The sequence below is a fragment of the Mixophyes fleayi genome, chromosome 2, assembly GCF_038048845.1.
Source record: "Mixophyes fleayi isolate aMixFle1 chromosome 2, aMixFle1.hap1, whole genome shotgun sequence".
NCBI lineage: Eukaryota > Metazoa > Chordata > Amphibia > Anura > Limnodynastidae > Mixophyes > Mixophyes fleayi.
The window spans coordinates 364,968,597-364,984,470 of NC_134403.1; the positions used below are offsets into that span (position 1 = coordinate 364,968,597).

A 15,874-nucleotide genomic window follows, 5' to 3' on the forward strand; every position below is an offset into this window, starting at 1 on the left:
TTGGAGAAATATAACTCTGCAGTGTTTTGGGATCATGTGAGGCCTGAAAACAAGAAATCAGTGTTTGGATTATTAAAGCCCCGTCCTGTCAGTGAGAACTGGTCATTTGTAGACTTGAACATAAAAATATTGTACAACCCATAAACTCGCACCTGAATTAAATGATGTATTTGTGCAAAGTGCACACAACCAGCTGCCACTTATAGTGTGTCTGATATTGCTGTATAGACACATCCAAAGCTACTTCCAGTTGTGTTAGTGTGTGACTTAGTTGCTGATGTGTTGGTTGTACAGCTCCAGTGAAAGTACCACTGTGAGGATACCGGGTTTAACGTAACCTTCTGTGCCGCACAGCTGGCCTACACGATACCTATCCAAGGTTCAAAATCCCCCAGGCAAATATCCAAAATTAAACAAATAAGTTTATTTAACAAAATGGTAGCACAAAACAGCGATAAACATATTTAAATAATAACTTGCAGCAAATAACACTACAGTCTGGCACAGACAACATACAGGGTATAATGAAAATACCTCATCAGTATCCTTGTCACTTCAGGGACTGCTGTCTATCAATCCAAGCTTCTCCCTCTCTCTCCTTTAAGGCTACCAGCAAAGATGGCGGCACTAAGTCACTGTCACTCTGCTTTCGGCGGACACACAGCTCCCCAAGACCTGGAGAGCTAGATCAGGGCAACGGCAGTACTCCGGGGACCGATTGTCCCTTTCCCTCTCAGTGGCAGAGATCTATATCTCAACGCCATCTGATTTCAGCTATCACTTGGTAGTGAATGCCACTTTCCTGTCCTCTAGAGCTCTCTATTAAGCCCAAAAATTACCTCATCAGAAATTTCAGGACCTGTCTGACTGGTCCTTTTCTGTGTTTACCTTTTCACAGGTAAACATCCAGCCAAAGGGATAGCAGATGAGCCACTCCTGATTTAATTAGGGACAGTGTTTGTTCTGTGGCTATACAGCAGAGTTTGTTTAAACAGGAGAGATCAGGAGCCAGACAAATTTACATTTAAAAACACAATGCAGTCCTCTGCCATTAAACATAGAGCTCTGTCTGTGGGCCTTTTCTTATGCTAGCACACAGAGACCCATGGCTAAACGAAGTCAGGAGACTCTGTGGTGTGATGTACATTCATACAGGACTGGTGGACAATAACCCTTTTGCCTAGACTGAAACAATGGACTAGTCTTCAAGATAACGATACATGCTGTCAGACATTTTACTACTTTCAAAATAGAATATAGACAAGTCTAAATACGACTGAGAAATATGGGGAACCAGAGGGCTAGAAAAAGTATATGTTTTTATAGTCTGCAGTTTGTGAGACACAAGGTGCAGACAGGTTGAGGCAATATTAATACCTAGTTTCCCCACAACCACTAAACCCCAAACATGAGATTACTCAACTATCCACTGTATTAGCATAGTTCAATGTTTAGACATTTCTCTAATTCTACTTATTGTCCCATAATCTGTCCTGTAGAAGGACAAGACGTGTACCTGTCGCGCTGCTCTCTAGGGTCTCTGTCGCGCTGTGTGATTTACAGGCCAAAAAATCCTATAAGACAAATATGCAAAATACATTTACCCTGCTTATTGTAGCAGCATAAACAGCAGCAGTATAAACAGTGACCCCAGGACAGGGCAACTGGAAAATAAAAAAGAACTGATGTCTGTCAACTTGATATGGAGGAGAATTTCAACATACAGAAGGCAGGGAGCAGACATGGGAATTACCTCATGTAACAATTAGTTGAAGCTGAGGTTGTGTCTATCTGGAAATGATTATATTGAATTACACTTATTAAAGTTATCAAACTATTACTGAATATTTTTGTTTTTATTATTTTAAATAGGGATTACATTTCTGTGTCACTCCAGGAGCCTCCACAATCGGGGTAAGACAGGACATAGTGTATAATATTGCCCAGTTTATATGTGAGCTCTGCTTTTCTCTACCTCCAGTGTTGGAGAAATATAACCTCTGCAGTGTTTTGGGATCCTGTGAGCTCTGAAAACAAGAAATCAGTGTTTAGATTATTAAAGCCCCGTCCTGTCAGTGAGAACTGGTCATTTGTAGACTTGAACATAAATATATTGTACAACCCATATACTCACACCTGAATTAAATGATGTATTTGTGCAAAGTGCACACAACCAGCTGCCACTTATAATGTGTCTGATATTGCTGTGTAGACAAATGCAAAGCTACTACCAGTTGTGTCAGTGGGCCTGATTCATCAAGGTACACAAACTCATGTTTCATACTTTGAGTGACGCAAACCCTTATATTTGCGTTGGAGTTTGAGATTGAGTTGACTTGAGTTGAGTGCCGTATCTGCTCTGTTGCGCTGCGTATGTGGTGTTTTACGTAGCTCAAGTCCCATTTAGCAGATGAGTATGCGATTGCGTACCTTGATGAATCAGGCCCAGTGTGTGACTTAGTTGCTGATGTGTTGGTTGTACAGCTTCGGTGAGAGAACCACTAAACCCCAAACATGAGATTACTCATCTGTCCACTTTATTAGCATAATATCTCTAATTCTACTTATTGTCCCATCATCTGTCCTGTAGAAGGACGAGACTTGTACCTGTCGCACTGCTCTCTAGGGTCTCTGTCGCGCTGTGTGATTCACCGACAAAGAAAACCCACAAGTCGAATGTGCAAAATACATTTCCTCTGTTTATTGTGACAGCATAAACAGCAGCAGTATATAAAGTGACCCCAGGACAGGGCAACTAGAGAGTGGGGCAGAACTGATATCTGCCACCTTTGACGTGACAGAGGATTTTGGCATGCAGCGAGTAGGCATGGGAATGATAAAACTCATTACTGCTACACTCTCTGACTCGTCCAGGCATTTTCCCCAGCAGATTGAGCAACAAATGAAAATGCGCCACTTTTTCCTCCATGTGCAGCACAGTGGCCTAGTGGTTAGCACACCCGCCTCTCAGCACTGGGGTCATGAGTTCAATTCCCAACCATGGCCTTATCTGTGAGGAGTTTGTATGTTCTCCCTGTGTTTGCGTGGGTTTCCTCCGGGTGCTCCGGTTTCCTCCCTCACTCCAAAATCATACTGGTAGGTTAATTGGCTGCTATCAAAATTAACCCTAGTCTCTCCCTGTCTGTCTCCCTCTCTGTCTGTTTGTCTCTGTGTCTGTGTGTGTATATTAGGGAATTTAGACTGTAAGCCCCAATGGGGCAGGGACTGATGTGAGGGAGTTCTCTGCACAGCGCTGCGGAATTAGTGGTGCTATATAAATAAATGATGATGATGATGATGATGTTTCCCCCAGTACATAGACCGCATAGAGTCCAGTCTCTTAGAGTGCTGCGGCCACGGTGCCTTCAGTGGATCAGGTCAGAGGGCAGAACTGCAGGTTTTCATCAACGTTTTAGCTTTATAATTAATGTTACAAGGACACCAAGTCCAGCATCCTACTTTATAACGTGTTAATTATCTTGTTTAAGAAAAACATGGTCATCAGAGTCTCACAAGGAGGTGGCCTTTTATGGACCAATGTGTTAATTCTGGCCAGGCTAGGTCACAAGGGGCCTGGTTCATTTGTGATCTTATCTTGTGCAAAAGTTAAGATGCTTATTTTAAGAAGAAACGGGGAAATAAGAGTGAAGTAAAGATGGATTTTCATCTTAACTTAAGCAATTTTTCATTTACGCAGTGGATTTTGCTTCTTATCTCCCTTTTCTGTGCATGCACAAAGTGGATTTGCTTAAGATAAGAAAAAGCGGCAGATAAGACCACTAATGAATCAGGCCCAAGGTATTTGGGTGCCTTAGAAGAAACCTATTAAAGGAAGGGTTATCTAGCAAAATGTCTATTTTCTCCAGGTGACCGGTTACAGGACTCTGTTCCATAATGCGGGACTGAAACAATCTCTGTTACAACCTGTACAGACACAATTACTAACATTCTTCCCAGTTGTATCTCTGTATAACTTGTTTGTGACATCTTGGTATGTTGTGTTATTCTTCTCCATTTAAATTGCTGGACTTGTTATATCATTAACATTTTGGAGTCATCACAGTGGTTTAGGATATCCTTCTGAGCATTAATTACAGTCTGATACCTGCATACATCTCTATGTGTAATACAGGATCATATTACAGTGGAGAGGAGTACATGGAGGTCTTACTTACCTACTGCTCTCTCCTTATTTCTGAGTCATACCTGATACCTCCCCAGATTTAGACACACAAAATTGGTGCAAAATAGGTCCTGACTTGCTCACTTTTAGGTAGCACTCCTCCCACTTTCATGTAAGTCTCGTCCCTTTCCAGGCACCAAATCGGTAATGCCCTGGCAAAATCAGGACAGTAGGGTGCCATCATACCTCACATAAAAGTTGAAACAGGTTGTTTTCATATGAAATTGACCTATATTCAATCACACTAAAGTTATCAAACTATTGCTGAACTTGTTTATTTTTTTTAGGCCTACCAATTCTGCTGCTCAGGAGGAGTCTCAACAAACGGGGTAAGTAAGTATATTGTGTAAAATATTGTGATCATTCTCTCCCTTTTCTCTACTTCCGTTGTTGGGCTAATCTGACCTCTGCAATGTTTTAGATTCCTGAGATCTTGTGAGCTTTGAAAACAAAAATTTAGAGCGATTGCTTTGTTAAAGCCCCTTCCTGACAGTTCTATATAGGCCCAATGGAGTTTATCAAAGGTGTTTGCCCACATTTAGTGATGTCAACACATATGGGGTTTATTTAGAGAAGGGAATGATACTAGGTTGAGTAGTCTTCTGGGGCCTGACTCATTAGTAATCTTATCTGCCGTTTTTTGCTTATCTTAAGCAAATCCACTCTGTGCATGCCCAGAAAAGGGAGATGACAATAAAAATCCACTGCGTAAGTGAAGAATTTCTTAAGTTAAAGATGAAAATCCATCTTAACTTCACTCTTATCTCCCTGTTTCTTCTTAAAATAAGCATCTTAACTTTTTGAAAGATCCGCAGGTGGTATAATTATATCACTGGTCACCTGGAAAATCTGCACTGTTAGGGGTACTTGAGGACTAGGGATGGGAAACACTGGTTTAGCAAATATTTTTATGTCTGTATTGAGTAGTGCAATTGGTCTTCAGTAAGATCTTTGCTGCATTTTCGAATAGTCACAATAAGGGCTTATAACGTGCATGAGAGAGTAGAGGAGAGGGTCAAACAATCATATATAGAGTGAAGTTAAGGGTTATTTATTTGTTGTAGGTATGTGAAAGGAATTTGTGATGTCACAAGTAAAGTTATGATTTCTGTTTCTGACCATGGGACAGTAAGAGATGATGTATTAGAGGGGGGTTACCAGTGGCTATTGAAACATAGAAATATAGAATTTGACGGCAGATAAGAACCGCTTGCTCCATCTAGTCTGCCCATTTTTTTTTTATTAACCTATGGTACCTTAAACACTATTTATTCTTTATAAGGATATTCTTATGTCTATCCCAAGCATGTTTAAACTGCTCTACTGTATTAATCTCTACCACCTCTGATAGGAGGCTATTCCACTTATCTACTACCCGTTCTGTAAACTAGTTTTGCCTCATATTTCCTCTGAACCTACTTCCCTCCAGTGTCAGTACATGTCCTCATGTTCCAATACTTCTCTTCCCTACCAGTGTCAGTGCATGTCCTCATGTTCTAATACTTCTCTTCCCTCCAGTGTCAGTGCATGTCCTCATGTTCCAATACTTCTCTTCCCTACCAGTGTCAGTGCATGTCCTCATGTTCTAATACTTCTCTTCCCTCCAGTGTCAGTGCATGTCCTCATGTTCTAATACTTCTCTTCCTCCCAGTGTCAGTGCATGTCCTCGTGTTCTAATACTTCTCTTCCCTCCAGTGTCAGTGCATGTCCTCATGTTCTAATACTTCTCTTCCCTCCAGTGTCAGTGCATGTCCTCATGTTCTAATACTTCTCTTCCCTCCAGTGTCAGTGCATGTCCTCGTGTTCTAATACTTCTCTTCCCTCCAGTGTCAGTACATGTCCTCGTGTTCTAATACTTCTCTTCCCTCCAGTGTCAGTACATGTCTTCGTGTTCTAATACTTCTCTTCCCCCCAGTGTCAGTACATGTCCTCCCCCCAGTGTCAGTACATGTCCTCGTGTTCTAATACTTCTCTTCCCCCCAGTGTCAGTGCATGTCCTCGTATTCTAATACTTCTCTTCCCTCCAGTGTCAGTGCATGTCCTCGTTTTCTAATACTTCTCTTCCCTCCAGTGTCAGTACATGTCCTCGTGTTCTAATACTTCTCTTCCCTCCAGTGTCAGTGCATGTCCTCGTGTTCTAATACTTCTCTTCCCCCCAGTGTCAGTACATGTCCTCGTGTTCTAATACTTCTCTTCCTTTGTAGAATGTTTTCCTCCTGTATATTGTTCAAACCCTTGATATATTCTATCATGTCCCCCCTTTCCCTTAACACTATTGGATTTTTCAGACCCATGTCCATGATTTTGCATTTTTTGGCATTAAACTGTAGTTGCAACTCTCTTGATCATTCCTCTAATCTACCTAGATCATCAATCATTTGTTTTACCCCTCCTGGTGTGTCTACCCTGTTGCATATCTTTGTGTCATCTGAAAAAAGGCATACTTTCCCTTTAATGTCATTTGCAATGCCTCCAATGAAGATATTAAAAAGCAGTGGTCCAAGTACAGATCCTTGGGATACTCCACTGGTAACATTTCCCTCTGTGAATGCACTCCATTAATCCAATCCCGAGCATTCAAGTTTATTTAACAGTCTGTGATGTGGGACAGTGTCAAAAGCCTGACTAAAATCCAGATAAGCTACATCTACACCCCCCCCCCCTCCTGATCTATTACTTTAGTTACCCAGTCAAAAAAGTCTTGTTTGACATGATCTCCCCCCAGTATATCTATGCTGTTTGGAATCCTGTAAGTTACTGGATTTGAGATATTCTACAACTCTTTCTTTTAAGCATGTTTCCATCAATTTCCCTACTACTGATGTAAGGCTGCACTTTTGTGCAGTGGGACTACATTCACTGTTTTCCAGTCCTCTGAGTGAATAATATCTCTACAGAGTCAGCCTTCCTAAAATTTAACACCATTGTTTTTGTGTAGTATGAGCTGGCCTCTGTTTCTATAATAAACCATACTGCTTGATGGTCACTGGATCCTAGGTTCTCACCCACACTTACATCAGATATTCTGTCACCATTTATAAGAATTAAGTACTATTTGTGGGTGGGCTCCCTCACCATGTGCTTGAGGGATACTCCCTGCAAGGAATTCAGAATGTCCCTACTCCTAGTGGAATTTGCAGAAGACCCCTCCCAGTTCACATCAGGTAGATTAAAGTCTCCCATTATTATTACCTCCTTTTAATGCCATTTAATTGATGTCCTACAATAACTTCCTGTCCAGGTCCTCTTCCAGACCTGGTGGTCTATAAATCATCCCAGTATGAAGTCCCAGTCATGATTTTGCACCATGACTCTGTAATAGTCACAATAGCCAGGTCATCCCTTTTCATTAAAGCAATTAGTTCTGGAATTTTATTACCTAAGATTCTAGCATTAGCTCACATAGCTCTAAGAGTTTTGTTGTGCATTTTCTGTTGCTATCTTCTATGTTTATCTCTCTCTCTTTATGTATGTTTGTTTTGTTTTGACCTGCATTGTCTTCTGTTGCTGTGGCTATGTTTCCTGCACTATTATTCTGCAGAAACGATACCTCCTGGTTTGGGAAGCAGATTGTTTTATTCCTGTTTAATTCACTGCCCCCTCTGCTAGTTTAAATAGTTCCCAATGAAGCTTCCAAACTTCTCACTTAGTATTTTGGTTTCCCTTAAAGATGGGTGCAGGCAGGGGCGGACTGGCCATCTGGCACTTCTGGCAAATGCCAGAAGGGCCGATGGCTTGATGGGCCGCTCTGTCCACCCGAGCAGCAGCACCTCCTGGCAGCACTTTTTTTTCCCCCACCGGGCAGCACATACGTTACCATGCGAAGGGGGCACAAACCCCTCTATGTCAGGTCTAAGATCCTCTGAAGGGGGCAGTCGCTGATGGCTGGCCCCTCCTCCGGGACCAGCCAGCTTCACACTCCCTGCGCTTCCAGTCCATTTTTTTTTTTTAACTTCCGCGCGGCCGCGCGATGTGACATCATGACGTCACGCAGCCGTCCAGGAGCCGTCGGTCTGTTGAGCAGCCAGGGGTGTTGAGGTGAGTTGGTGTGTCCGGGGATAGTGACAGGTACTGGAGGAAGGGGGGATGAGTAAAAATAACTGCACGGGAGACTGTACGGGAGAAGTGATTTAAAATGTCTGCAGGGGGGGTGTGAGGGACATGTCTGCAGGGGGGTGTGAGGGAAATTGTCTGCAGGGGGGGTGTGAGGGACAATGTCTGCAGGGGGATTGGGGGGGGTGAGTGACAATGTCTGCAGGTGGATTGGGGGGGTGAGTGACAATGTCTGCAGGGGGTATTGGGGGTGAAAATGTGGGGGCAATGGCTGTAGGAGGGGAAAAATAAAAAATGGCCAATGTGTGTGGGTGGACAGTATATGACTGTTATGTGTGTGGGGGGACAGTATATGACTGTAATGTATGTGTGGGGGACAGTATATGACTATAATGTATGTGTGGGGGACAGTATATGACTGTAATGTATGTGTGGGGGACAGTATATGACTGTAATGTGTGTGGGGGGACAGTATATGACTGTAATGTGTGTGGGGGGATAGTATATGACTGTAATGTGTGTCGGGGGACAGTATATGACTATAATGTGTGTGACGGGACAGTATATGACTATAATGTGTGTGGGGGGACAGTATATGAATATAATGTGTGTGGGGGGACAGTATATGACTGTAATGTATGTGTGGGGGACAGTATATGACTGTAATGTGTGTGGGGGACAGTATATGACTGTAATGTGTGTGGGGGGACAGTATATGACTGTAATGTGTGTGGGGGACAGTATATGACTGTAATGTGTGTGGGGGACAGTATATGACTGTAATGTATGTGTGGGGGACAGTATATGACTGTAATGTGTGTGGGGGGACAGTATATGACTGTAATGTGTGTGGGGGACAGTATATGACTATAATGTGTGTGGGGGACAGTATATGACTATAATGTGTGTGTGTGGGACAGTATATGACTATAATGTGTGTGTGTGGGACAGGATATGACTATAATGTGTGTGGGGGACAGTATATGACTATAATGTGTGTGACGGGACAGTATATGACTATAATGTGTGTGGGGGACAGTATATGACTGTAATGTGTGTGGGGGGACAGTATATGACTGTAATGTGTGTGGGGGACAGTATATGACTGTAATGTGTGTGGGGGACAGTATATGACTATAATGTGTGCTATTAAGTGAATGTGGGGCTGTTTGGGGAAAATTAGGTATATTTATTAAATGAAATTATGAATTATTTAATGCCTGAGAGGGTTGTGGGAAATTTTATTAAATATAAATGCTATTTAATTTCTTGCTGGGGTTGTTTGGAGGGAGGGAAAGCAGTTTATTTATTAAATGGGAATACTATTTAATGTTGGGGCTGGTTGTAGGGAAATAGGTCTATTTATTACATGTATATACTTTTTAATGTCAGGGCTAGTTGGAGGGAAATAGATGTATTTATCAAATGTGAATACTATCATTTTAATGTTGGGGCTTGAGTAAGGCCTAATTTTAAAACATAGGTGTTATATTGATTTAACACCGCTGCTGGTTGGAGTTTTCTAAATTTCATGTAACCATTTTTTTTCCCAAATAGGGCCCCTAACATTCCAGGATCCAGACAAGCAGCAACTGATCTAAAGACACCAGCAGCCACAAGTGGAGACAATGACAAGACAGGTAAGAGAGACCAGGACATTCTGCCAACTGTCCTGAATTTGGTGGGTGAATGTCCCTCTTAGTCAGGATTTGGTCTGACTACAAGGACAGTTGGGAGGTATGTACTGCTTCACATTGTACTGCTTGTGAAGGCAGAACTGTGTGCACCTAATAGTAGTGCTCACAGTATTGCATGTGTATTTGTTGAAAATGTGTCTAATAACCATATTACATCATAGTAGCCCCCTGTCTTAAGTGCCTAGGGCCCCCTGAGCCTAAATCCAGCTCTGGTTAGCAGGAGGGAGCGGATAGCTACTCCCAGTTCCTGGATAGGACACAGCCTGCAGAGGAAGCCGAGGACCTCTAAGTCTCATGAGATTTATTAATCTTGTGAGACTAAGAGCTTCACTGCTCACTCTACAGGAAGTTCCCACCCTGATGAATGTCAGCAGCATCAGAAGCATAGATAAGTGCAGTGGGCTGGGGGTGTTGTAATGTGTTTCTGGGGTGGGGGGTGGCATGATAGGGAGGGCCTGATAAATGTAATGTTTTATTATAATGTATGTATCAATGCCCCATGTTGACCATGCCCCCAACATAATGTGGGTATGCCCCCGGTGGTGCCGCTGCTGCGCAGCGGCACACAGTTTTGTGCTGCTCATCAACAGAGATGGGCCTGTAGCTTGAAATGCCAGGGCTGATTTTTAGTCCCAGTCCGGCCCTGGGTGCAGGCCATCACTTTTGTATAGTCCCCTATCTTGCCAAATGGCATGACTGTGGTCTATTAATCCAAATCTCCCTTCATAACACCACTTCCTTAACCACACATTGAAGTTTCTGATGCAGAAAGTTCTGTCCTCACCTCTTTGCACTGGTATTACTGCTGAAACAGTTACAGTGGTGGCCACCTGCTTTAGAGCAGTCCCTAACTCTCTAAATTCATCTTTTACTGCCATGACTTCAGCATTAGCCAGGTCACTTGTCCCTAGGTGACAATGACATCCACCTCCCCATCTGTTCTTGTTGCTTTCACAATTCTTATCATGCGCTCTTTATCCCTTGAAGCTGTGACTCCAGATGAGCACCTGACTTGTTTCTGTACTTCAGTAGCTTTTCCCAGATGTATGCCTCTTATGATGGGATCCCCCCAAGAGAAGTGTAGTCCTTTTTGGAGATTTAATTTCCCTATTCCTATAGCTAGTAGAAGTCCCCATATCCTCATGTTGTGTATTTCCTATATTATTTGTACATTCCAGCCCTGTAAGAGCAGCATATGAGTTTTTTAATTGTCACAGCTTGTGGGATGTTCCTGTGTCCCTCTGGATATTTCCCCCTTTCAGATCTCACAGTAGTCCAGGCCCCTGTCTTCTGGGAGCTCTCTGAGGCAGTGGTGGCTTCAAGGATACAGACATCCTATATACCTCAGTCTGCAGTTTGGCTATCTCCTCCCGCAACAAAGAAAATTGCCTACAGATTGGACAATAGCTGAGTTTCCAGAATGTTTCCTGCAAAACAAAAGCTTTACATCCACTGCACTAGTCCAAACATTGTATCAGATGTTAAGTGTAGCGCCAATATATGTGCACCTGTTTCTGTGTTCTAACTCACCTGATTCTGTTTCAAACTCACAGTTCTCTTAAGTCTGCGAGCAGTTTCTCTTTAGGATGCAGTTTCTAAGACTTTGTTACTGTCTTCTGTAGAAGGTTGGGATGTTGGGAGATCCTTTTTATAGAAACTGATGCAGGCACAGGTCTGTTGATTACAAACCTAATTTGCAAGCATTTTGCCTACTTTGTTCACTTTAGTTTAGATGGAAATTCCATTTACCAAAATTAATCACAACTTTTACACTACAGTCAGTGACTGCCATTCCCCTCTTGGTTTTCATAGTTCCCTGGATCTCTTCATAGTTGTGTTGGTTTTATTGTTTTGTTTTCTTTTTCTTAAGTTGGTTATTTGATTTTGTACCAAAAGTGGTTTGGTATTGTGTTTTTTTTTATTATTATTCTTGAGGCAGTTTGAAGGGCTGTTCGCCTTGTGGTTGACTTAAAGTTGCATCATCTTGTTGGTAGAAGTGTCATTAGAGCTGTTGTCAAAGTAACCAGTTCTAGGTTGGTTTAGATATGATTGTGACTCAGGGTTGGATAGTTAGTAATCATTGAAACGTTATTGACGAGGTGCTGTGTTGTATGGAGTTATATCACAACTAAAGTAGATTGTAGGAAGACCATGTGATGGGATAGAGGATTTGGTAACAGACTGTAGTAACTACTTGTCTACAAGAAAGAAGCCAATGTGAGTGATACATTAGTGAATTTGCCTTTAGGACTCTAGGGGGGTATTCAATTGTTGCCGTTAACGCGCTAAAACAAAAAAAATGAGCGTTCTAAAAATATTAGCGTTAATACGGTAATTACTCGCTAAATTTCATCTCGCAGCTCCCTGAGCTGCAAGATGAAATTCAGTGAGTAAACTACCGTATTAACGGTATTTACGCGCATATTACCGTATTAACGCTAATATTTTTAGAGCGCTCGTTTTTTTTTGTTTTAGCGCGTTAAAAGCAACAATTGAATACCCCCCTAGTAGCGCCAAGTTGGTGGTTCTCACTTGGTTCACCCATAAGCTCATATTTCAGCAAGAATTGGACTACCACGTGTGCCTTGCAGAATCTGACAGATTTGTCATTTTAAATTTCCAATAACTCTACTTTCCACCTTCATACTGTGTGTTTTTGTTTGTTTTATTCTCTTAATGCGAGTACAAACTGGTGTCGGGCCTGGGTCATCTGCTGTTATGTGCTTCTTTGACTTGTCCTTATTGTACAGTGACATAATCTCAATGTTGCCCACAACCCTAGTATTGAAACATCAAATGGTGTCTAATCAAATGGAACTGATCAATAATGTTTTAGAATCTTTAAAAAATAACATGTAATATTATTTTTCTTAAAGTAGCGGTATTACCCACAGTCATACTAGATTATGTATTCATTTAGGTTATTCTCTTCTACCCCTACAGGTCAGGCAAGAACCTAAATATAGAGTGCGACACACTCCTTTAAGCTGCTGAAACGCCAAATAATAGTGCAAAAAAGACGGGGTAAGTTACTAAATGTCAAGCCGTTGTTCAGTGGGAGCTGCCAGAAATAAACTGCCTGTTGTACTCCTCTTGTTGTTTTTTAAACACGTACTGGAGGGTTGTCTACGAAGATTATGTCACATAGGGGAGTGGTCAGGAGAGTCCTTGCGTGTACATTATAGAGGTTATTTACAGAGTGTGAAGCGGTGATTCTGCAGCTCAAACACAGCTTTTTTCTTAGATTTCCACAAATGTTCCCAGATCTCTGCAAGATTGCACCACTTGCAGATAAGCAGCAGCTTGCACCATAAAAGGGGCCAGATCAAGAAAGACATGATATATTGTGTAATTAACTGAATAAAAGTCTTGTTAATAGTCTTAATCCATTGTAGTTACCTCCAAAAACATCAGTCCACCGCTGACCAACCTGTTGCTGGTTTTCACTATGTCTCCCTGTTGTAGCTTAAACTAGCCCCGGCTGTCTAGCACTGGAGCGAATTGAGGATCTGGGTAGGGGGATACACTGTCCGTGTCTTTAATTATATAATTCTATGTGGGAGATTTAATTCAACGCAATGTGCCTCCGGAATAGTCCACGGAGACGCATCGCCTCAGATACTGTGTTGCTGTTGCTCATGCTGAATTGGACCTCCGCCCGCTCTATATGTTTTAGTGACTGTTTATTTTCTTTTAAACCATACTTTGTGCATGTGGACTGTTTATTACAGGTGTCAGTTTTTCTGTGTGACGTGTGTTACTGTACATTACTCCGTGCTGATGGGATTCTCCACCAAAGGTGTCCCATTAAAAGTTCAGCATGCTAACTTCTCCTACTACAAACTATATAATAAAAAGCTTTAAATGCACAAAAATGACACCTAATAATACAGTCCTGATGTACCTTCACTCATAATTTATTTCAGCCCTACTTATGGCTAAACCAAGCAGAGTTTTAGGAATAAACTGAAGTAATGTAATTTTTTTTTTTAACTCAAAGTTTTATTGCATAATAAAGTATGAATGACATAAACATAAAACAACAAGCATTTTGATTGAAATAATCACAGAGCAGAGTAGGTATCCAGCAATGTCACTCACAAAACAGTCAAATGTATTGCAATATAACAAGATAGTGATGGGTAAAGGGCGGAGGGAAAAGGAAGTGGGCATTGAAGGGGGTGTAGGGTATACTAAGAAAAGCATGTTCACCTTCAGAAGGGAGCGCTATCAGGTCTGCATGGGAGCACTTTAATGTAGTAAGGGGGTCGATGTTATCTGGAATTGTGTGGGGGGAGATTATTTGGAGGAAGAGAAAACTGCGGGGATCCTAGGCATAAAGCCAGGGGGCCCAAATTTGATGAAATTTGTCTTCTTTGTCTCGCAGTAGTGACGTGATTTTTTCCATGTTGGCAATGAACCATATATATGATCTAAGAGAAGAGATTCAGGGGGGGGGGGTCCACCTGTTTCCAAAATTTAGCAATCAGGCATCTGGCGGCTGCCAGGACATGTGAAACAAGTTTTGCAGAGTGGGTGTCTAGGTCCTGTATAGGATAACACAGTAGGAAGGACCATGGGTTCTTCCTAATAGGGCATTGGAGGAGGGAGGAAAGAAGTCTCGAAACCCTGTCCCAGAAGGAGGAAATAACAGGGCATGACCACCAAATGTGCACAAAGGTGCCTCGCTGACCACAATTTCTCCAGCAATCGGGAGAGGCTGACTGGTACATCTTTGCGAGCCTGTCAGGTGTGAGATACCACCTGTAGTAAACTTTGTATGCATTTTCCTAAATTAATGTGGAGATGGAGCTAGAAGCCACATTCAGCCTGATGGTCTCCCAGCAGTCCTCCTCCAGGGGAGGGCCCAGATCCCTCTCCCACTCCCTCTCATGTGCGTTCCCGGAAGGCACCAATTTCCCCAGTAGGAGACTATACAAAAACGAGATCATACCCCTTCGCAAAGGGGAAGAAAGGCAGAGAGATTCAAATTGGGAGGGGGAGTGAGGTGAATTGTCCGACAGGAGTGACAGGAGGAAGTGCCGAACCTGCAGATATTGGTAGAAAGGCGGGTGAAAGTTAGGGACTCTGGAACAGAGGGCGTCATAGGATATAGGCCTTCCTCGCTCAAGAAGGCTTCCTGCAAAACGGAATCCCGCCCTGGTCCATAGCCGAGAGAAAGATCTGGACATTCCCGGAGGGAAGGTGGGGTTATGCCAAAGGGGTATAATGTGCAGAGGGTTAGGAAAGATAGAGAGATGGCCCTTGCAGGTCTCCCAGATCCCAGCCGCAAACTCGAGTTGGAAAACGTTTGGTTAGGGCCTTCCGAATAACAGAGGGAACTCCCCAGAGGCCAGACAGGCCGGGTATGGAAAGATAGGCAGCCTCCAAGTCTGCCCATGCATGAGATGCCGGAGGAGCAAATGAGGAGACCACTAAGTAATGTAATTTAAAGGGGGAGGAAGCTGGACTTTTATTTGATTTTTGGTCATTTGGACTCTGCACCTCCTAATGATTTTTCCTTACTGTCTCTTTGTTGTTTTTTTTTTTTTTTTGAATTTTAATAAGTCTTTGGAGCACATATAATAAAATAAATGGCCTGCCTCCTACTTTCTGTGCACCAGATGTCCTGGTCGTCCTGTGTGTATTAGTATGTAGGGAGCATGTGCAGGAATTAGGATTGCCGGTGGAACATATTAGCTTGCTGTAAGACATGTGCTGCCTCCTTCAGACAAGATTATTATTACATACTTGCCTACTCTCCCGGAATTCCCTGGAGGCTCTCGACTTTCGGAAAAGTAGGCAAAGCTCCCGCATTTTCTGAAACCCACGGCAGTGAATGGAGAGGGCAGGGCTTAATCACGTAATTAAGCTATGGTGACGCGACAATGCCACCACGCCCTCCCCTTACCCATGTCACATTACTTCTCCCCCGGATCTC

At 42.6% G+C, this 15,874-nt stretch overlaps 1 protein-coding gene across 2 annotated transcripts in view; it reads left to right on the plus strand.

Moving 5' to 3' along the window:
• The window catches only part of LOC142139592 (uncharacterized), a 64,479-nt gene that overhangs the window by 46,800 nt on the left and 1,805 nt on the right, over window positions 1-15,874 (plus strand). For both annotated transcript variants that reach the window (XM_075197325.1, XM_075197326.1), the window contains exons 6-8: window positions 1,873-1,914; window positions 4,471-4,512; window positions 12,877-12,957. The gene's annotated coding sequence lies outside the window, so the exon portion shown is untranslated. The remainder of the gene's footprint in view (window positions 1-1,872; window positions 1,915-4,470; window positions 4,513-12,876; window positions 12,958-15,874) is intronic.